The sequence below is a fragment of the Trichosurus vulpecula genome, chromosome 1 (assembly GCF_011100635.1).
Source record: "Trichosurus vulpecula isolate mTriVul1 chromosome 1, mTriVul1.pri, whole genome shotgun sequence".
In the NCBI taxonomy this organism is placed as follows: Eukaryota; Metazoa; Chordata; class Mammalia; order Diprotodontia; family Phalangeridae; genus Trichosurus; species Trichosurus vulpecula.
The window spans coordinates 319,731,833-319,754,262 of NC_050573.1; the positions used below are offsets into that span (position 1 = coordinate 319,731,833).

General features: G+C 38.6%; 1 pseudogene; it reads left to right on the forward strand.

Annotated features, from left to right (window-relative positions):
* Positions 1–17,713: 17,713 nt before the first annotated feature.
* LOC118833721 lies at positions 17,714–21,270 on the forward strand (annotated as a pseudogene).
* The last annotated feature ends 1,160 nt before the right edge of the window (positions 21,271–22,430 follow it).

Genomic DNA, 22,430 nt, shown 5'->3' on the forward strand with positions numbered 1-22,430 from the left:
TAAGTTCTATATTTTCTTCAATTCACTGAATAAGATTATAAGGGAAAGAATCTTTTTTTTATTAAGGCATCAAAAGGGTACCTCAACAAAAGTAGGCATACATTACAAATCATTTGCTGAGAGGATACCCAGAGGTCTGTGGATATATTTCCTTGGACAGCCTTCAAGATGATAGGTGACTGTAAGTCAGTGGGTTCTAGACTCTAATCTCCTCTTATTGTGAATTCTATAAAACAGAATGTGGGAGAAACTCAGAGGCAGAGAGAACTCTCTAAATCTTAAGAACACCTCCTCCTCCTTATCTCTTGCATCTTATTTCAAAGTACAACAAAAAGGACATGATCTATTTATTTATTTTCCTTTCCCCTCTGAGGAGGAACAAGAGATAGCAACATTTTGCAGAGGCATTTGGCAGTGTAAAATGTGTTTTCATAAGACACATCATGGTATTTCAATTACACTGTTTGGCTAGACACAAAAGGCAATTCCAACCAATTCCTAATTGTTGTACAGAGATTTTGAATGAGTTTATACACCAAAGACAATGGCTTATATTAATAATTTAACTAGAAGGGTGGAGGAAAATAAGACTGAAAGATATAAGGTTTATTAAAGATTTTGTAGGACAGTAATAAACTGTGGAGCCACATAACTCCAGGTCATGCATACCCTATTTTGTCAATTGTTCATGTGGGGCTAGTAAGGCACCCATCACTTGAGTATAAATTCCACTTCATAGAAAAGGGCCTTGATCTTTTGATGTTTTGCTCAACTTGAATGGAGTTCAAACCACAAATAAATCTAGTTAGATTTAGGATGATAAACAAAAGTGATGACTACCGATTAAGATACAGATTACTAAAACAGAGGCTCTCCGGGCTACTTCAAAGAGAGATGTTAATACTCCGTAAGAAGTATGATTCCAGAATTAACCAGATTAGGGATGTATCCTGGTCAGCTCCAGCTTTGGGAGCTGTCTCATAGACAACTCCAAGTCTGAGGGTTCCTAAATTTGAGAGTTCAAGAACTGGTATCCTAGGAGAATATTTCCTCAGCAGTGTGTTTCTTCATAGATAGAGGATCACTAATGTAGGATCATCTGAACACACGGCAACAGGAGGAATAAAGTCATGTCCTGTCAGGTTCAGTGGTTGTGGTGGAGAGGCATGAGCAAATCTGATATTCACAAGCACATTATTACATTGAGACACAGACATTTCAAGTACAAAGGCAGGGGATTATTTGTCAATGTAATACTAAATCCCTTGTTCTCCAATCACAGGGTACAAAGAATATTTGCCTTCTAGGAGGACTCTAATAGATATAAGTGGGCATCTGTGAATATCTATGGGTATGTAGTTTTCTTTCTCTATGTTTTGTAGGCTTCTTTGCAACTTATAGATTTATTTGTAGGGTAGAAAAATTCCTTAACTAATAAACATTTAGTAAACTGAATGCCTGTATAATTCTTGGAGACCCTTGTATAAACACATGCAACATCATTATATTTAGAAATTTTCCTTAAATATTGCTGATGGGAATGAAAAATCAAAGAGTGAAACTAACACTTATGGCTGAGTCCTCCAGTACTGAATCTGGTTCATCTGTGTCTAGAGCCCTTGTGGCAGTGATGCCCTGGACTGTGGACCATGTTTTACAAATACCATACACAATTCTTTCTTTAAAGAAAGTCATATGAAAGGTAGGGGGCTGATAGAAGGGAAGGCAGATTAAGGGAGATAGTGGTCAAAAGCAAAACTCTAGAGAGGAGGGAAAAAGAGAAAGGAGAAAGAAAGTCACAGTACAGATTGCAAGATCATCTATGGATATGAATGAGTTAAAAGCAACACAAAAAAGCAGATTATAAAGAGCTAAATGAGTTGCACAGAGAAATGTTATAGGAATCCAAAGGAGGGACAGATCACTGTAGCCTTGAGGTTGTCTGCAAATTTATGGAAAGCCTCTTTCACAGATATTAGTGACCAGCTGTTGGCAATCTCTACTGAGGATTTGAACAAGAAAAAAAATAGTTTAAATAGCAGCACATGGGATTTATGTTAGGGCCTAGCACAGTGTTTAGCACATAGATTCTCAATTAATGGCTGTTTCAAAGATGACTATTAATAAGGAAAATACCTCATCAGTAGGATGGCACAAATTGGACAGCATTACTTTGTTAATATTTTATGTTTTTTAACATTTTGTTATGCTTAAGCTTAACAAAAATAACTATAATGACACACATCAATAACTCTTCTTCGTATGGTGCTTCACACTTTATAAAGAATTTTCTTCCCAAAAACCTTGTCATATAAGTAATATAAGAATTATCAGCACCCTCCTCCATTTTGCAGATAAAGAGTAAGAAATGGAAGAGGACAATCAAGGCCAAATTAGGTTAGTGGAGAAGAATTCTCTAGGTAACTTTTATTCTTAATAACTCACAATAATTGTATTTTTGGCTTTGATATCATGGGATCATGGGCTCTGAGAGTCAAAGGAAACTGTCAGGTCATCTAATTAAAGCCTTTTACTTTTTGGTTGCAGAAATTTAGACCACAGAAGGAAAATTTATTACTGGAAAAATCAGGACTACAAGGTCAATTTTCCTGACTTCTAGTCTATTATTTTTCTACGATATTCACTGAGATTTCAACGAAGAATAAAATAGGTGTTCCACCCTCCATCCTCATTGCAAAGTTTCTATGGGTATATTTGGATGGAAAATATTGCATATGCTATCAGACAGTTGACATGTTTTCCAGTTTTGCTGAGATCATTCTTCTCTCTTTCTATTGCCAAAAGGATGACTTGCTGGGTAAGAAAGGAGCAGAGATACATTTGGAAATTATGTGATAGGGAAACTGAATATATCTTTTTTGAGACTCAAAAATGCTGTCAGGTAGGTGCTGTTGGCATGGCCCCTATATTACTACAGAGCACCTTGAGTTCTATTGAGGTCAAGAGATTTCCTTGTTCAAGGTCAAACTGCTAGCCAGTGTCTGGATTTATTCCTCTGTCTGCACTTAGGAGGCCATTACAGGTCTTCCTGCCTCTTGATCTGTTACTCTATCCACTACAGTATAATAACACTTTTTTTTTCAATTTTGATCCATCAAATAGCACAATCCCCCGAAGAAAGAGCAATGCTTAAAAAGTATCATTATCTAAGTCATTGTCTTTGTGTATTACTTTAGCCTGTTTGAGTACAATAATGGTGTGTGCGTGTGTGTGCGTGTGTGAGTGTGTGTGTGTGTGTGGGGGGGGATGTGTGTGTATGTATGTGTGTGTGTGTGTGCAAATATAAGTATGGCATTAAGCTGTAATATTAAAGAATATATTAGTTTCCAATGATGATACTTTATAGAGATGATTACGCTATATCTAGAATCCCTGAGGTTTAAGCAACTGTCTAACTGTCCAAGGGTTGAATATTAACAAAGCTGGGTACTTATCTAATTCATGTTTTCCTATTTATCCTTAAGGAAAAGTCTGATCAATTTCTGCACCATTATGATAGAGTGTAAAGTACATATAATTTTAGGTCAGTTGTTCTGGATTGAAATGATAGTTTTATTCTTTACTAACTGTGTAATCTTGAGGAAGTCACTTCTCTTTTCTAGGCCTCACTCTCTTTATCTTTAAAATAAGAAGGTTGGGAGGCACTAGGTGGCACGGTGAATAGAGTACCTGCCCTGTTGTCAGGAGGACCTGAGTTAAAATCAGCCCTCAGATACCTGACTCTTACTATCTGTATGATCTTGGACAAGTCACTTAACCCTGATTGCCTTGCCTCCCTGCCTCCACAGATAATAAATAAATGAAATAAGGAGGTTAGAAGATATGCCCTATAAGCTTCCTTCCAGCTTTAAATTCATCATATTATGATGTTTAGAAGCGAAAAATCTGCGTTTTACATTGTTTTCATTCAAAGAAAGGATAGCTACAAATTAATTTCAAATTATAAAGTTTAGGGGACAGAGCCAAGATGGCAGCTGGTAAGCAGGGAATAGCGTGAGCTCCGTACCAAGTCCCTCGAAAAACCTATAAAAAATGGCTCTGAACCAATTCTAGAATGGCAGAACCCACAAAACAGCAGATGGAAGCAGGGCTCCAGGCCAGGACAGCCTGGATGGTCTCTGGTTGAGGTCTATCCCACATGGAGCTGGGAGCTGGGAACGGAGTGGAGCAGAGACCAGCCTGAGGGGCGTGGACCAACAAGACCAACAACCAGGCAGAGCATGCCCTAGCGCCCTAAATCAGTGAGTTACCAGACTTCTCAACCCACAAACACCAAAGACTGCAGTGAAGGTTAGTGGGAAAAGCTGCGGGAGTGGAAGGAGTTCGCAGTTCGGCTTCCAGCCCCGGGGGCAGCGGAGGTGGGGCAGCTACGGCTGTTGCTGCTTCCGGCTCCATGCCCACCTGGTGGGAGGAATTAAGTGGCAGATCAGAGCAGGGGTGCACAGCCTGCTGAAGATTTAAGCCCAGTTCGGGTTGGGGGTTCTTGGGGAAGGAGCAGTGCTGGTGTGGCAGAGCTGGCACCTCCCCCCCAAACGTGGAACATAGAACTCTGTAGTCTACAAGCAGTCATACCCCACTGAAAAACTCAAGGGTCAAGTTAGTTGGCTGGGAATATGGCCAGGCAGCGAAAATGCACCGAGATTCAGTGTCAGACTTTGCATTCTTTCTTTGCTGACAAAGAAGACCAAAACATACAGACAGAAGAAATTAATAAAGTCAAAGAGCCTACAACAGAAACGTCCAAGAAAAATATGAACTGGTCCCAGGCCATGGAAGAGCTCAAAAAGGATTTGGAAAAGCAAGTTAGAGAAGTAGAGGAAAAATTGGGAAGAGAAATGAGAAGGATGCAAGAAAACCATGAAAAACAAGTCAATGACTTGCTAAAGGAGACCCAAAAAAATACTGAAAAATACACTGAAGAAAACAACACCTTAAAAAACAGACTAACTCAAATGGCAAAAGAGCTCCAAAAAGGCCAATGAGGAGAAGAATGCCTTGAAAGGCAGAATTAGCCAAATGGAAAAGGAGGTCCAAAAGACCACTGAAGAAAATACTACTTTAAAAATTAGATTGGAGCAAGTGGAAGCTAGTGACTTTATGAGAAATCAAGATATTATAAAACAGAACCAAAGGAATGAAAAAATGAAGGACAATGTGAAATATCTCCTTGGAAAAACCACTGACCTGGAAAATAGATCCCGGAGAGATAATTTAAAAATTATTGGACTCCCTGAAAGCCATGATCAAAAAAAGAGCCTAGATATCATCTTTCAAGAAATTATCAAGGAGAACTGCCCTGATATTCTAGAGCCACAGGGCAAAATAGAAATTGAAAGAATCCATCGATCGCCTCCTCAAATAGATCCCAAAAAGAAATCTCCCAGGAATATTGTCGCCAAATTCCAGAGCTTCCAGATCAAGGAGTAAATACTGCAAGCAGCCAGAAAGAAACAATTTGAGTATTGTGGAAACCCAATCAGAATAACCCAAGATCTGGCAGCTTCTACATTAAGAGATCAAAGGGCTTGGAATGCGATATTCCGGAGGTCAATGGAGCTAGGATTAAAACCTAGAATCACCTACCCAGCAAAACTGAGTATCATGCTCGAAGGCAAAATATGGATTTTTAATAAAATAGAGGACTTTCAACCTTTCTCAGTGAAAAGACCAGAGCTGAATAGAAAATTTGATTTTCAAACACAAGAATCAAGAGAGGCATGAAAAGGTAATCAAGAAAAAGAACAAGAAAAAGAAATTGCAAGGAACTTACTAAAGGTGAACTGTTTTGTTGACATTCCTACATGGAAAGATGATGAGTATGATTCATGAGACCTCAGTATTAGGGTAGCTGAAGGGAATATGCATGCATATATGTTTATGTGTGTATATATATATATATATATATATATATATATATATATATATATATGTATATATATATATGGGTGAATGTGTATGTATGTATATATCTATGTGTGTATATACATATATATGTGTATACATATATGTGTGTGTGTATATATATATACACATATATATATATATATATATATATATATAGAGAGAGAGAGAGAGAGAGAGAGAGAGAGAGAGAGAAAGAGAGAGAGAGAGAGCAGAGCAGACACAGGGTGAGTTGAAGATGAAGGGAAGATATCTAAAAGAAATAAAATCAAATTAAGGGATGAGAGAGGAACATACTGAGAGAGGGAGATAAGGAGAGATAGAATGGTGTGGATTATCTCGCATAAAGGAGGCAAGGGCAAGCAGTTCTGTGGGAGGAGGGGAGAGGGCGGATGAGGGGGGGAATGAGTGAACATTGCTCTCATCAGATTTGGCCTAAGGAGGGAATACCATACATACCCAATTGGGAATCTTACCCCACAGGAAAGAAGAGGGAAGATAAAAATAAATTGGGGGGATGATGGAGGGGAGGGCTGATGAGGGTGGAGGTAATCAAAAACAAACACTTTCGAAAGGGGACAGGGTCAAGGGAGAAAATTCAATAAAGGGTGATGGGTTGGGAAGGAGCAAAATATAGTTAGTCTTTCACAACATGAGTATTGTAGAAGGGTTATACATAATGATACACATGTGGCCTATGCTGAATTGCTTGACTTCTTAGGGAGGGTGGGTGGGAAGGGAAGAGGGGAGAGAATTTGGAACTCAAAGTTTTAAAAACAGATGTTCAAAAACAAACAAAAAGGTTTTTGCATGCAACTAGAAAATAAGATACACAGACAATGGGGTGTAGAAATTTATCTTGCCCTACAAGAAAGGAAGACAAAGGGGGATGGGAGGGGAGTGGGGTGACAGAGGGGAGCGCTGACTGGGGAACAGAGCAACCAGAATATACACCATCTTGGAGTGGGTGGGAGGGTAGAAATGGGGAGAAAATTTGTAATTCAAACTATTGTGAAAATCAATGCTGAAAACTAAATATGTTAAATAAATTAAAAAAATAAAATAAAAACAATAAATGGAAAAAAAAATTACAAAGTTCAGGGAATGCACATAACTATACAGGCATCACTAATAGAATTTTGGGAAAAAAAGAGTTTTGAACACCAAATCAAATAGTTCCTACATCATATTTTCAGAGCATGAACACCCACAACAGAACTCTCAACTGATGGTGAAAATATGTATTTGCAGATAGATGAATAGCATAACAGATAACAGTTGAAGATTATTCATCTTATTCCAGTTTATGTTTTGATAAAATAAAAAAAATTGACTTGAGTCCTTCTACCCTTACTTGATATATCTGGAAGATACTGGTAGCTTTGCTTGGAAAGAATTTTTTGAAGTGGTATGTATGCATAAAATGAAATAAGAAACTTTTGATACTTAATTTAAAAGGTCAGTTAAACTCTTTTTTATTCCCATCACCCCTGTTATTTTCCCTATGATTATGGCACTTAGATATATCCTGGAACAACCGCATTGCTGAGGTCCTAATCGGATGAGAAAAGACCCTGCTGAGAGTTGTAGCAAGGGTAGTTCATCTCATCTTGAACTCTCTCTAAGCCTTCAATTTTTAAAAATCACAACAGTGGTACTAATTAAAAACAGAGGTTAATTATGTCAGTTTATCATGTCTCCCTTCCTTATCAAGTAAGTATAATCATCACTATCAATGAGATAAAAAAAACCACACACATGCACACCCACGCACAAACACAAATACATACTTAAATTCATGAGGTCTTTTCCTCACTCTTTGTAGTTAACATACCCCAGCATACAGATTACAATAACACACACATACACACACACTCACACACATGGACACACACATTCATAAACACACACATGCACACTCCATATTTTTCTCCAAATTCCTGATGCCTTCCTCTAGCCTCTCAATTATTCCTATAGAATGTCTCCAGAATTATGCCTTATTTTCAGTATGAGTATCTGGACTTCTTTCTGTAAAAAGAGTGGAAATTTGCACCTGAATAATTTAGTTCAATGAAACTATGAAGACCTAGCTGCTTTTAGAAGTCCTATATTTACCATGAATAACAAATATTTAGCCAAGGAGTTAATAAATGAAACCAATTATTCATACTTCATGGCAATATTTATCATTCTTTTAAACCCTATCTGATAAGTCTGTTGTGATGATTTAATTACATAGACACTTAGCAACTGCTCCATTTCTGTCTAATCATCAGTTAAACCTGAAAATATACAAATTAACAGTAGCATGTGTGTTTTTAAGCAAAATGGGCTCTTAGCACTTAGTTCAACAAGTGCCCTTGAAGAGTTTGGCTTTTGTTTCCTTTGAGTAATTCAGTGTATTTCATTGAGTCTTACTAAGTGCTAAGCCTCAGGCTCTAACCCCTATTAGGTGCTAACCTAACCTATGTAGATGTGAAGCTCCCAGGGTCCTAAGGGGAGGGGCTAACTCAAGAGCCAAATGTCAGATGACTTTTGATGACTTCTGAAATCCTATAAGAAGAGAAGACAGAGTCATTCGCACAGGGCTCTCACTCATGGTGGTGCTGAGGTGGAGACTCCAGGCAGCTGTAGCTAGGAGCCCTCCAGCTTCTAACCTGGATGCTGAGACTTTGTTAAACTCTTGTACCTATGTATTGGGATTTGAATCAGACAAGGTCTGTCTGTCAATGTTTGTACTTTGTATTTTGCACTGAAGTTCAGAGTGCTGGTTTTTTTCCCCTGAACTAAGTGCATGATACTGAATTAAAGTAAGCTTGTCAACCCCTTAACATTGCTTTCCTTACTAAAGCAGATCAAAAGAACCTGTGCTTTTGTGACATGCTTGTTGTTGGGGTTGTGTTGGTCTTTTACCCCCACAACAGCTGCTAGCTGGATTGTTGAAACAGCATGCAGATGTGGTATTAAATATGGGAGAAGAGAACCCACAGACTCCAGCTTATGGGATAAGAACTCACCATTTGACAAAAATGCTAGGAAAGTTGGAAAATAGTATAGCAGAAACTGGGCATAGACCAACATCTTACACCCTAAACCAAAGCCAAAATGGATACACAATTTAGATATAAAGGCTGATACTACAAGCACCTGGGAGGGCAAGGAAGAGTTTACCTGTCAGGTTTGTGGAGAATGGAAGAATTTATGACCAAATGAGAAATAAAGAATATTATGAAAGCAAAATGGATAATTTTGATTACATTAAATTGAAATGTTTTTGCACAAACAAAGCCAATGCAACCAAGATTAGAAGGAAAACACAAAACTGGGAAACAGTTTTTACAGCCTGTGTCTCTGATAAAGGCCTCATTTCTAAAATACATAGAGAACTAAATCAAATTTATAAGAATACAAGTAATTCCCCAATTGATAAACATCCAAAGGATATGAACAGGCAGTTTTCAGATGAAGAAATTAAAGCTACCTATAATTATATGAAAAAATGCACTAAATCACAATTGATTAGAGAAATTCAAATCAAAACACCTTTGAGGTACCACATCACACCTACAGGATTGGCTAACATGACAAAACAGGGAAATAATAAATGTTGGAGGAGATGTGGGAAAATTGGAACACTAATACTTTGTTGGTGGAGTTGTGAACTGATCTGGAGAGGAATGTGGTACTATGCCCAAAAGTCCTATAAAATTCTGCATACCCTTTGACCCAGAAATACTTCTTCTAGGTCTACATCCCAAAGAGATTATGAAAAAGGGGAAAGGACCCACATGTACAAAAATATTTTTCTGGTGAAGAAGAATTACAAGTTGAATGGATGTCTATCAATTGCAGAATGGCTGAACAAGTTGTGGTATATGAATATAATGGAATACAATTTATCTATAAGAAATGATGAACAAGCAGACTTCAGAAATCCCCAAAGACTTATATGAACTGATGCTGAATAAAATGAGCAGAACTAGAACATTTTACACAGTTACAGCGACAGTGTGTGATGACTAACATTTATAGACTTATCTCTGCTTAGCAATGCAGGATCTAAGATAACTCCAAATGTCTCATGATTGAAAATGCTATGCAAAGCCAGAAAATGAACTATACAGTTTAAATGCAGACTGAAGCTCTCTTTCTTTTATAATTGTTTTCTTTCTGGTGGTTTCTCCCATTTGTTATAATTCTTTTATACAACATGGCTAAGGTGAAAATACATTTAATATGAATGTACATGTAGAGCCTGTATCACATTGCATGCCATTTTGGGGTGGGGAGAAAGAAAGGAGTTGGAGAAAATTTGGAACTCACAAACTTATGGAAGTGAATAATGAAAATAAAAATAAATTAAATAATTTCTTTTGTGAAAAAATATGGGAGGGATGGTGCCCATGGCTAAGGCATTATGAGAAAGTAACTGTGAGAACAATGAAATAGAAAGAGCTATAACGTCAGAGTAAGAAGGCTTGGATTCAAATCTTAACTATGCCACTTAGTAAGTTCATAACCATAGGAAAGTCATTCAACATTTCTGAGCCCTAGTTTCTAAATCAGTGAGCATTAGCAATGGAAGTATTATGTTAAAATGCAATATATGGGTCTTCATATATTTAATATAAATAAAAAGCAATGTTTCTTTAAAATATAGATTCTGTTAGTTATGTTTCAATTTAACATGGAATTTTGATTTGCATGGAAACCATTAAAAATATCTAGAAAATATTTTTTTTCCAGAGAACAAGCATTGCTGACTTACAAGCACCAGATAAAGTTCTCTTAATTATTCCATGAAAACTGGGACAAAGAAGCTAATTGAGTGTATTATTATAAAACTCTAGGGGAAAAAAGTAGGTTGAGCAGAACTGTCAAAGATTTGAGATAGCTTTCCCCTTTATGGGATTAATCTGTCTGAAAACACAGTCTGAAGAATATCATGAAACAGAAATGAGAAATCAAAAATTTAGGTAGTTTTTGGCTGTTTTTTTTCTTTTTACTTATAGAAAGACAGTGATATTCTGAAGCAATGGTGTCTTCAATTCAGTTCAGCAAACCCATTAACACAGTTAATAAATCAGTAGTCTGGGAGTCAGAAAACCTGAGTTCAAATTCAGCCTCAAACACCTAACAGCTGTGTCACCCTAGGCAAATCACTTACATCTGTTTGCCTCAATTTCCTCATCTATAAAGTGATCTGGAGAAAAAACAGCAAACCACTCCAGTATCTTTGCCAAGAAAACCCCAAATAGAGTCATGAAGAGTCAGACATGACTGAAATGACTGAGGAAAATGTGCCTACTATATGAAAAGCATTGGGATTTATATAATACATCAAAATTAAATCGCTATTCACTTACTATGAGCCAGATACTGTGCCAAATACTAGAAGCATAAAGAAAGGTTAAAATGGTCACTGACTTCAAAGAGCTTCTATTCTAATTAGGGAGACTATATGTAAAGAATGATGAATGTACAGGATATATACAGATTATCTCAAAGGAGGTAATCTCAGAAGGGAAGGAACTAGCAGCTGGGACACCAATAGAAGCCTTCTATATAAGGTGGGGTTTGTGCTGTGACTTGAAGGAAGTTAGACAGGGCAACTGTGAGATAGCTGAGAGGAGGGAGACAAATATGGGGGACAACCACTGTAGAAACATACAGATGAGAGAAGAATGGGGCACTAAATGTCAAATGTCAACAAGCAGGGCACAGCAGCCAGGGTGAAGTAAAGTATAAAAATACCAGAAAGGTAGGACAGAGCCAGTTTATAGGATTTAAATGCCAAAATGGACTTAAAAATGGATCTTCAAGATAATAGAAAATCACTAGAGTTTTTTGAGGTGGTGAATCACATGGAAAGACATATTTAATGAACATTATTTTGGCAGTTGAGTGTATGATAGACTAAGTGGGGAAGAGCCTTGAGCACTGAAACCAACTAGAAAGCTCTTAAAATATTCCAAGCAAGAGATTATGAGGCCTGAAATATGGTGGTTGTCTTCTGAGTAGAGAAATGGGTGTATATATAAGAGATGTAAAGGTAGAAATGAAATAATTTGAAAATGAATTGTTTAAATAGAGTGGCAGAAAGTGAGAAGCTGAGGAAGAAATCAAGGCTGGGATGCTGGGTAAATAGGAGAACAGTTGTATCCTCAATAGAGAAATCTGGAAGAGGCAACAGTCTGACAGGCATGGTGGCAGGGGGAGAATAAGTTATGTTTTGAACATGTAGAGTTTGAAATATTTACCATATGTCTAGTTTGAGATATGCAAAAAGGATTGGTATTGTAACAATGAAGCTCAGCAGAGCCACTAAGGCTGAATATTTATAACTGAGAAATATCTGCATAGAGAGAGTTGATAAATTAACCTAAAACTGATACATCATCAAGTGATACAGTTTAAGTGCTAGATGGACAACAGAAGAGGTCCTAAGAGAGAATAATTAGCTTATACCTAGAAGTTTACATTCTTCAAAGGGAATGGGAGGAAAATATAACATGTACAGAGATAAGTATAATTACAGAGTAGGGATAATGGAGGGATAGACAAGGAATTGGCTCCTCAGTTTAGTAGAGAACATATTTGGAACATATTATGTACTCATTAGTATATTTTGCTTTGATTTTATTTTGTACAGACTCCCTTTCTGCTAAAAAATGAAGCTATATGCATATATATACACATATGTTCATATATATATACATACATGTATGTTCATGTATGTATATATATACATACTATTATATATGTGTATATATATATATTTCAGAAATGGTAATGGAAATCAAATTCGTACTGATTTTGTTACTTGATTTAGTGATATTTCTTTTTGGTAAGTAAATGAAAAGAAAATATTAAAAAGAATTAACATTAATTCTCCATTCATCACAAATATATATTAAGCATCTACTATATTATAGGATTTAGTTACACTGATACAAAAACTTAGATACTGATCTCAAAGAATTTACAATCATCTTAGGAATGGTTGCATACATGCATAGTTAAGTAAAACAAATTTTGATCATATATGCATAAAAAATTTGAAATTCTATCTTGGAAGACTTCACAAATAAGTTAGCATTTATTCAGTGCAATAAAAGCTGCATGGGTTGTCCATCAGCTTTACAGGAAAAGTAAAGGCAAAAGGGAGCAAAGATGGTGAAGTAAGCAGTAAGTTGCTCTCACTTTTCTTATTGACCTCTAAAGCCCCCAAAAATTGTCATCCAAGGAAAAATTTTGGAGCAGGGGAGCTAGCAGAAAGATGGGGAGGCACATTCTATTAGCCCAGGAGGCTTGTGGGATAAGTGGGAAAAGTCCCTCTCACTTTAGTGGAAGGAAAGCACAGTCCAAGATGGAAGGCTGAATGATAAATCATCAGAGAAGATCCTCCATATTACAGTGTAAGCCCAGCACGTGTGTGTCAAGCTCCCTGACTCCTTGCAGACTTTTAGAAATTCAAATTCAGAGGAGAACAACACTGTTAATATACCTACATATTACACTTCAAAGGGGAATATGAATTGGTTTCAAGCCCAAAGAGCCTTCTTAGAAGAGCTCAAGAAGAATTTTAAAAATCAAATAAGAGAGGTAGAAGAAAAAATTAGGAAAGGAAATGAGAGGTATGCAAGAGAGAGACAACCACTTGGAAAAGGAAGGAAAATTCACTGTAGAAAATTGTTCCTTAACAAATAGAATTGGCCAAATTAAAAAATACACTGATGAAAACTCCTTAAAAAGTAGGATTTGCCAAATGGAAAAGGAGATATGTAAGGTAACTGAAGAAAACAATTTGTTAAAAAATAGAATTGAGCAAGTGGAAGCTAATGACTCTATGAAACATCAAGAATCAGTAAAAAAAAAAAATCAAACGAATGAAAAAAAAAATAAAACATAAAGTACATCATTGTAAAAACAACTGACCTGGAAAATAGATCCAGGACAGATAATATAAGAAATATAGGTATACCTGAAAGCCATTATCAAAAAAAGATACTAGGGAAGATGGCGGCTGGTAAGCAGGGACTAGTGTGAGCTCCATACCGAGTCCCTTCAAAAACCTATAAAAATGGCTCTGAACCAATTCTAGAATGGCAGAACCCACAGAACAGCAGAGAGAAGCAGGGCTCCAGCCCAGGACAGCCTGGATGGTCTCTGGGTGACGTCTATTCCACACGGAGCTGGGAGCTGGGAGCTGGGAGCTGGGAGCTGGGAGCTGGGAGCTGGGATCGGAGTGGAGCTGAGCCCAGCCTGAGTGGCGTGGAACAACCAAACTTGGAGTCGGTTGGATGGGGCCCCTAGCGCCCTGAATATGTGAGCTGCGGCAGTTACCAGATCCCTCAACACACAAACACCAAAACTGCGGAGAAGGTTAGTGGGAAAAGCTGCGGGAGTAGAAGGAGTTCGGGGTTCGGCTTCCAGCCCCGGGGGCAGCGGAGGTGGGGCAGCTACAGTTGCTGCTGCTTCTGGCCCCAGGCCCACCTGGTGGGAGGAATTAAGTGGCAGATCAGAGCAGGAGTGCAACAGCCTGCTGAAGATCTAAGTCCAGTCTGGACTGGGGGTTCTTGGGGAAGGAGGAGTGCGGGTCTGACCAAGCTGGCACCTTCCCCCCAAACGTGGAACATAGAACTTGTTAGTCTACAAGCAGGCATACCCCACTGAAAAACTCAAGGGTCAAGTTAGTTGGTTGGGAATATGGCCAGGCAGCGAAAACGCGCCCAGATTCAGTCTCAGACTTTGGATTCTTTCTTTGGTGACAAAGAAGACCAAAACATACAGCCTAAAGAAGACAACAAAGTCATACAGCCTACAACAAAAGCCTCCAAGAAAAACATGAACTGGCCCCAGGCCATAGAAGAACTCAAAAAGGATTTGGAAAAGCAAGTTAGAGAAGTAGAGGAAAAATTGGGAACAGAAATGAGAAGGATGCGAGAAAACCATGAAAAACAAGTCAACATACTGAGAGAGGGAGATAGGGAGAGATAGAATGGGGTGGTTTATCTTGCATAAAGGTGGCAAGAGAAAGCAGCTCTGTGGGAGGAGGGGAGAGGGCAGGTGAGGGGGAATGAATGAACCTTGCTCTCATCAGATTTGGCCTGATGGGGAATACCATACATACTCAGCTGGGTATGTTACCCCACAGGAAAGAAGAGGGAGGAAGATAAAAAAAAATAAAAGGGGGGGATGATGGTGGGGAGGGCAGATGGGCGTGAAGGTAATCAAAAAACACTTTGGAAAGGGGACAGGGTCAAGGAAGAAAATTCAATAAAGTGGGATGGGTTGGGAAGGAGCAAAATGTAGTTAGCCTTTCACAACATGAGTATTGTGGAAGGGTTATACATAATGATACATGCGTGGCCTAGGTTGAATTGCTTGACTTCTTAGGGAGGGTGGGTGGGAAGGGAAGAGGGGAGAGAATTTGGAACTCAAAGTTTTAAAATAAGATGTTCAAAAAAAAGTTTTTGGCATGCAACTAAAAAATAAGATACACAGGCAATGGGGATTAGAAATTTATCTTGCCCTACAAGAAAGGAAGGGAAAAGTGGATGAGAGGGGAGTGGGGTGATAGAGGGGAGAGCTGACTGGGGAACAGGGCAACCAGAATATATGCCATCTTGGAGTGGGGGGGAGGGTAGAAATGGGGAGAAAATTTGTAATTCAAAGTGTTGTGAAAATAAATGCTGAAAACCAAATATGTTAAATAAATAAATTTAAATTAAAAAAAAAAGATAATAGGAAGCATCATACAAGAAATTCCCAAGAAAAACTGTCCTAATATCCTGGTAACAGAGGGTAAAATAATCATTAAAAGAATCTAATGATCTCTTCTTCAAAGAAATCCCAAAATGAAAATGCCAAGGAATATCATAGCCAAATTCCAGAATTATCAAGTCAAGGAGAAAATACTGCAAGTTGTCAGAAAGAAACTATTTAAATACTGTAGAACCACAGTCAGGATTAGGCGGGAGCTTGCAGCTTTTGCATTAAAAGACCAGAGGGCTTGTAATATGATATATTCCTCATGGCAAAGGATCTTCTACCCAAAAAAGTGAGCATAATATTTCGGGGTAGGAGATGGACATTCAATGAAATACGGGATTTCCAAGTTTTCCTGATGAAAAATCCAGAGCTCAACAGATAATGTAATCTTCAAATACAAGAGTCAAGAGAGGCATAAAAAGGTAAACAGGAGAAGAAAAAAAGTTATTCAATAAGCTTGAAATGTTAGCATCCCTACATGGGAAGATGATACTTATAACTCTTGAGAACTATATCATTATTATGACATTTAGAAGGGGTATACATAGACAAAGGATATGGATATATATTGACTTTGATGTGATGATAATAAAATTAACTAAGGAGGTAAAAAATGTACAGAGAGAAGAGTAAAGGAGAAGGCAGAAAAGGGATAAATTGCATCACATGAAATGGCACAAAGACCTATTATAGTAGAGGGAAAGAAGGGAGGAATTTGTACCTTACTCTCATGCTATTTGGTTCAAATAAGGAATGTCATACACACTCAACTAGGTAGAGGAGTAGGAAGTAGGAGGGGAAATGCGAAATGGGAAAAAATTGGAAGGGGCTGATGGGGAGCATAAAAAAGAGAACAAGTGGGGGAAAGGGGAAGGAAAAGGGAGAGGTGCTGAGAGAATACAGGGGAGATTGAGGTCAGAACCAAAGCAAAACACAGGTGAGGAGAAAATGGAGAAAGAATAGAGTAAATCATAGACAAGGGAAAAATAGGATGGAAAGACACAGTTAGCAATCATAACTGTGAACATTGAGTGAAATGCTGAAATAGTGAAACCCCTCTCAGTATGGGACAAGACCTTACCTCTCCTACCAACCCCCCCCACCCTGCACCCCTTCTATATTTTTAGAAACTGCTCTGATGAGAAAGTAGAGATAAGAAATTACATCAGTAGACAGATACCCCCAAGGTCCTGTTTATCTAGCTTTCACTCCCTTTTTGCTGGATTCCAGTCTCTGGTCTCAGGCCTGTCTTTTTGTTCTTTGTTCTCTGTTGGTAGGAAAAGATTTCACATTTAGAATGTGAGCTCCAAACGCAGTCAATGCCAAGTGGAGCCAGTAGGGGTTGGGGGAACTCTGCCTTAGGGTCTATATAACTTGCTTTGAGTTGCATGCCACACACGTGCTGCCATCATCTTGGGCCACACTGAGGTGTGTCCTTTCTCATGAGAAAACAATAAATTCCTTTTTGCCTTTTCTCAAAAAAAAACTGTCTCTATTTTTAATGTGAATAGCGGTCTCTGACCCACAAAATATGAATAGGATGAACTCTCCAATAAAACAAGCAGATCACAAAGAGGATTAAAAAACATAATTCCACACTATGCTGTTTAAAAGAAACACATTTGAAGCAAAGAGATACACACAGCGTAAAGGTAAAAGGTTGTAGCAAACTGTATTATACTTCAGCTGAAGTAAAAAAAAAAAAAAAGCAGGGGTAGCAATCCTCATTTCACGCAAAGCAAAAGCAAAAATAGAACTCATTAAAAGGGATAAGGAAGGAAGGACAAGGTGCCATAGAAAATGAAGTAACATGCAGGGGGGAGGCTCCTTTGCCAAAGCCTAAAGTGGATCAAAGTTGGGGCAATCGGAGGCAGCGAAGGAGATTTTCCAGGGCTCTTCTTGACCTGGCTTGCTTTTCTCCGACCCCGCCCCAACTCGGAGCTGCCTCTCCCTCTCCCCAGAGCCCTTTGCCTCAACCACCTCCCCTGTCCCCACTCCCACCCGAAACCTGTAAACTATGGAGAAGACCGAGATGATCCAGAAGGCCGAGCTGGCCAAACAGGCGGAGCGCCATGACGACATGGGCACTTGCATGAAGGCGGTGACCGAACAGGGGGCTGAGCTCCCCTCGGAGGAGTGCAACCTGCTTTCTGCCCCCTACAAAAACATGTTCGGGGAGGTGGTGTCAGCCTGGAGAGTTATCTCCAGCATTGACCAGAAAACTGACACCACTGACAAGGAGGTGCAGCTAGGACTACCTGGAGAAAGTGCAAGGTGGACTAAGATCTGTTTGCACCACAGTCCTGGAATTGTTGGATAAGTTTTTTTTCTTTTTTAACTTAATATTTTTAGTTTTCAGCATTGATTTTTACAAGAGCTTGAATTAAAAATTTTCTCCCAATTCTACCCTCTTGCCCACTCCAAGATGGCATATATTCTGATTGCCCCGTTCCCTCCCTTCTGTCACCCCACTCCGCTTCCCAACCCTGTTTCCCTTATTTTCTTGTTGGGCAAGACAGATTTCTATGCCCCTTTGCCTTTATAAATTATTTCCTACTTGCATACAAAAGTTTTTTTGAACATCTTGCTTTTAAAAGTTTGAGTTCCAAATTTCACCCCCCCTTCTCCCCACCCACCCTCCCTAAGAAGGCAAGCAATTCAACATAGGCCACATGTGCATCATTATGTAAAACCCTTCCACAGTACTCATGTTGTGAAAGACTAACCATATTTTGCTCCTTTCTACCCTATCCCCCTTTGTTCAATTTTCTCCCTGGACCCTGTCCCTTTTAGAAAGTTTTTTTTTTTAATTACCTCTTCCCCCTATCTGCCCTCCTTTCTATCATACCCCATTTTTTATCTCCTTTCTCCTTCTTTCCTGTGGGGTTAGATACCCAACTGAGTGTGTATATTATTCCCTCCTCAGGTCAAATCCGATGAGAACAGGATTCACTCATTCCCCCTTACCTACCTCCTCTTCCTTCCTACAGAACTGCTTTTTCTTGCCGCTTTTATGCAAGATAATTTACCCCATTCCATCTCTCCCTTTCTCCCTCTCTCAATATATTTCTCCCTCATCCCTTAATTTGATTTTATTTTTTAGATATCATCCCTTCATACTCAACTCACCCTGTGCCCTCTGTGTATGTTTATATTTATATATGTATATATAGATAGATAGATATAGATATATATAGATATAGATATACATAAACATATATATATATATGTATGTATATTCCCTTCAGCTACCCTAATACTGAGGTGTCATGAATTATACACATCATCTTTCCATGTACGAATGTAAACAAAACAGTTCAACTTTAGTAAGTCCCCTGTGAATTCTCTTTCTTGTTTACCTTTTCATGCTTCTCTGGATTCTTGTGTTTGAAAGTCAAATTTTCTATTCAGCTCTGGTCTTTTCACTGAGAAAGCTTGAAAGTCCTCCATTTTATTGAAAATCCATATTTTGCCTTGGAGCATGATAACTCAGTTTTGCTGGGTAGGTGATTCTTCATTTTAATCCTAGCTCCATTGACTTCCAGAATATCTTATCCCAAGCCCTTCAGTACCTTAACATGGAAGCTGCTAGATCCTGTGTCATCCTGATTGTGTTTCCACAATACTCAAATTGTTTCTTTCTGGCTGCTTATAGTGTTTTCTCCTTCATCTGGGAGCTCTGGAATTTAGCAACAATATTCCTAGGAGTTTTCTTTTTGGGATCTTTTTTTCAGGAGGTGATTGGTGAATTCTTTCAGTTTCTATTTTACCCTCTGGCTCTAGAATATCAGGGCAGTTCTCCTTGATAATTACTTGTAAGATGATATCTAGGCTCTTTTTTTTGATCATGGCTTTCAGGTAGTCCAATAATTTTTAAATTATCTCTCCTGGATCTATTTTCCAGGTCAGTGGTTTTTCCAATGAGATATTTCACATTGTCTTCCATTTTTTCATTCCTTTGGTTCTGTTTTATAACATTTTGATTTCTCATAAAGTCACTAGCTTCCACTTGCTCCAATCTCATTTTTAAGGTAGGATTTTCTTCAGTGGTCTTTTGGACTTCCTTTTCCATTGGCTAATTCTGCCTTTCAAGGCATTCTTCTCCTCATTGGCCTTTTGGAGGTCTTTTGCCTTTTGAGTTAGTCTATTTTTTTAAGGTGTTATTTTCTTCAGTATTTTTTGGATCTCCTTTAGCAAGTCATCGACTTGTTTTTCATGGTTTTCCCGCATCACTCTCATTTTTCTTCCCAATTTTTCCTCTCCTTCTCTGACTGGCTTTTCCATATCCTTTTTGAGCTGTTCCATGGCCTGAAACCAGGGCATGTTTTAATTGGAGGCTTTTGATGGGGGCTCTTTGACTTTGTTGACTTCTTCTTGTTGTATGTTTTGGTCTTCTTTGTCACCAAAGAAAGATTCCATAGTCTGAGTCTGAATCTGAGTCCATTTTCACTGCCTGGCCATGTTCCCAGCCAATTACTTGACCCTTGAGTTTTTTGTTGGGGTATGACTGCTTTTAGAGTATAGAGTACTTTGTCCCAAGCTTGAGGGGCTGCACTGTTGTTTTCAGAGCTTTTTGTACATGTCAAGTTCTGCCACACCAGTGCTCCTCCTCCCCCAAAAACTGACAACCCAGACCACAAACGAGATCTGAGCAAGCTCTGTACTCCCCCTTGGACCAGCCACTTAATTCCTCCCACCAGGTGGGCCTGGGGCCTGAAGCAATTCTGCTATAGTTCTGTAGCTGCACTACCTCAGCTTCCCCTGTGTGGGTGGCTGAACCGTGAACTCCTTTCACTCTGTCCCTTAAGCTTTTTCCCACTAACCTTCTCTGTTGTCTTTGGTGTTTGTGGGTTGAGAAGTCTGATAACTGACACAGTGTATTGATTTGGGGCACTAGGGCCTGTTCTGCCCAGCTCCTGGTCTGGTGGTTTCAGGTGCAGTCCAAGCGGCTCTCCTCCACTCCCAGCTCCATGAGATAGAACTTACCCAGCTACCATCCAGGCTGTCCTGGGCTGGAACCCTGTTTCCCTTTGTTATTTCGTGGGTTCTGCAGTTCTAGAATTTGTTCAAAGCTATTTTTATAGGTATTTGGAGGGTCCTGGGGGAGAGCTTTAGACCAGTCCCTGCTTTCCAGCCACCATCTTTCTGTATAAGTTTTTAATAGCCAATGTGACTAACCCATAGAGAAAAGTCTTCTTTCTGAAAATGAAGGGAGACTACTTCCAGTACCTTGCTGAAGTAGTCTGTGGGGATGACCTAAAACAAATTATAGATAATTCCCAAGTTGCTTACCAAGAAGCATTTGATATCAGCAAGAAAGAGATGCTACCTACACATCCAATTCACCTGGGGCTATCTCTTAACTTTCTGTATTTCACTATGAGATCCTCAATAACCCAGAGCACACTGGCTAAAACTGCATTTGATGAGGCTGTTGCAGAACATGATACACTGAACGAATACTCCTACAAAGGCAGTACCATTATCATGCAGTTGCTTAGAGACAACCTAACTTTATGGCCATCAGACAGTGCAGGAGAAGGATGTGATGCTGCAGAAGGTGACAAAAATTAAAATTCACACAGGGTGTTATCTTCCTTTCTCTCAAGAAACCCTTTTACATGTCTCCATTCCTTATAGCTCCACTTGTATTTGCAATATCAAAGAGAACCCATCCATGTGTACAAAAATCAATAATTTATATTCTTTTCACACTGAAGCTTTGGGACAACTCCATTCCTTGATTTGTGTTTGTTCTGGCCTTCCTGGTGTGCAGTTATTGCTGCAGAAAAGTATTAATAGCTACATTTCATATAAACACAAGTAACTTCCAAACACTTATGTAGAGGACTAAAGTGAATCTGGTATTAAAAATCTAAACCAGTTCTACATGTGACTGTGTTTTGTGTTACAGAGAAGATATGAAAATGTAGTTAAATATAACTCAAGTGTTTTACGTAGCTTCTCCCCAACTTCATCCCCTCACTGCCCCCCCCATGTGCCCACCTTATTTTTCAGGGTTTTCCCTTCACCAAACTACTTCCACATGCTCTCTTACATGTTCCTTTTATGAGGAATCTGCAAGTATTGGGTCAAATGGAAACAAGTTTGGCATTTTAGAGCTAGGGATCACATACTGAAATATTCCTACTGTAAAATAAGTCCTGTGACAGCATGAAGTCTTCTTACTCTTCAGTTGCTGCTGTTTCATTTGACAATTTCCCTGTATCAATGAAAGTTCACTCACACTCCTGCCTTTGTAGTTCTGGTGTCCACTTTACTATGTAATAGAAGTGTGTCCACTTTATTATGTAATAGAAGTAGCACATAACTACCAGAATACAAATGTTGCTTTTTCGCAAATTAAAGTACATGTTGTTTCTTAATATACTAGACTGGGGGAAACCATTGGAAATACACAAGTCCAGGCCTAGCATTTTTAGTACTTTTTCCATGCAGATTTGTGCACATGTTAGGGGGTGTCACACTTGTCCAGTAATTGTTACTTAGAAAGTTTGGACCACTATTGTGTGTCATTGATTGTAGTCCCGAAAGGCCTTGTGAAAATGTTATGCCCTATGTAACAGCAAAGTAATATAAAATAAAATTACATTTTATAAACCAAAAAAATGAAGTGCTATCAATACTATACAATACTATGATATATGCACGAAGTGGTATAGCATAAAGATTCTTAGAGGAGGTGTTAAGTGAGTTGCAGGAAGAAATGGAGA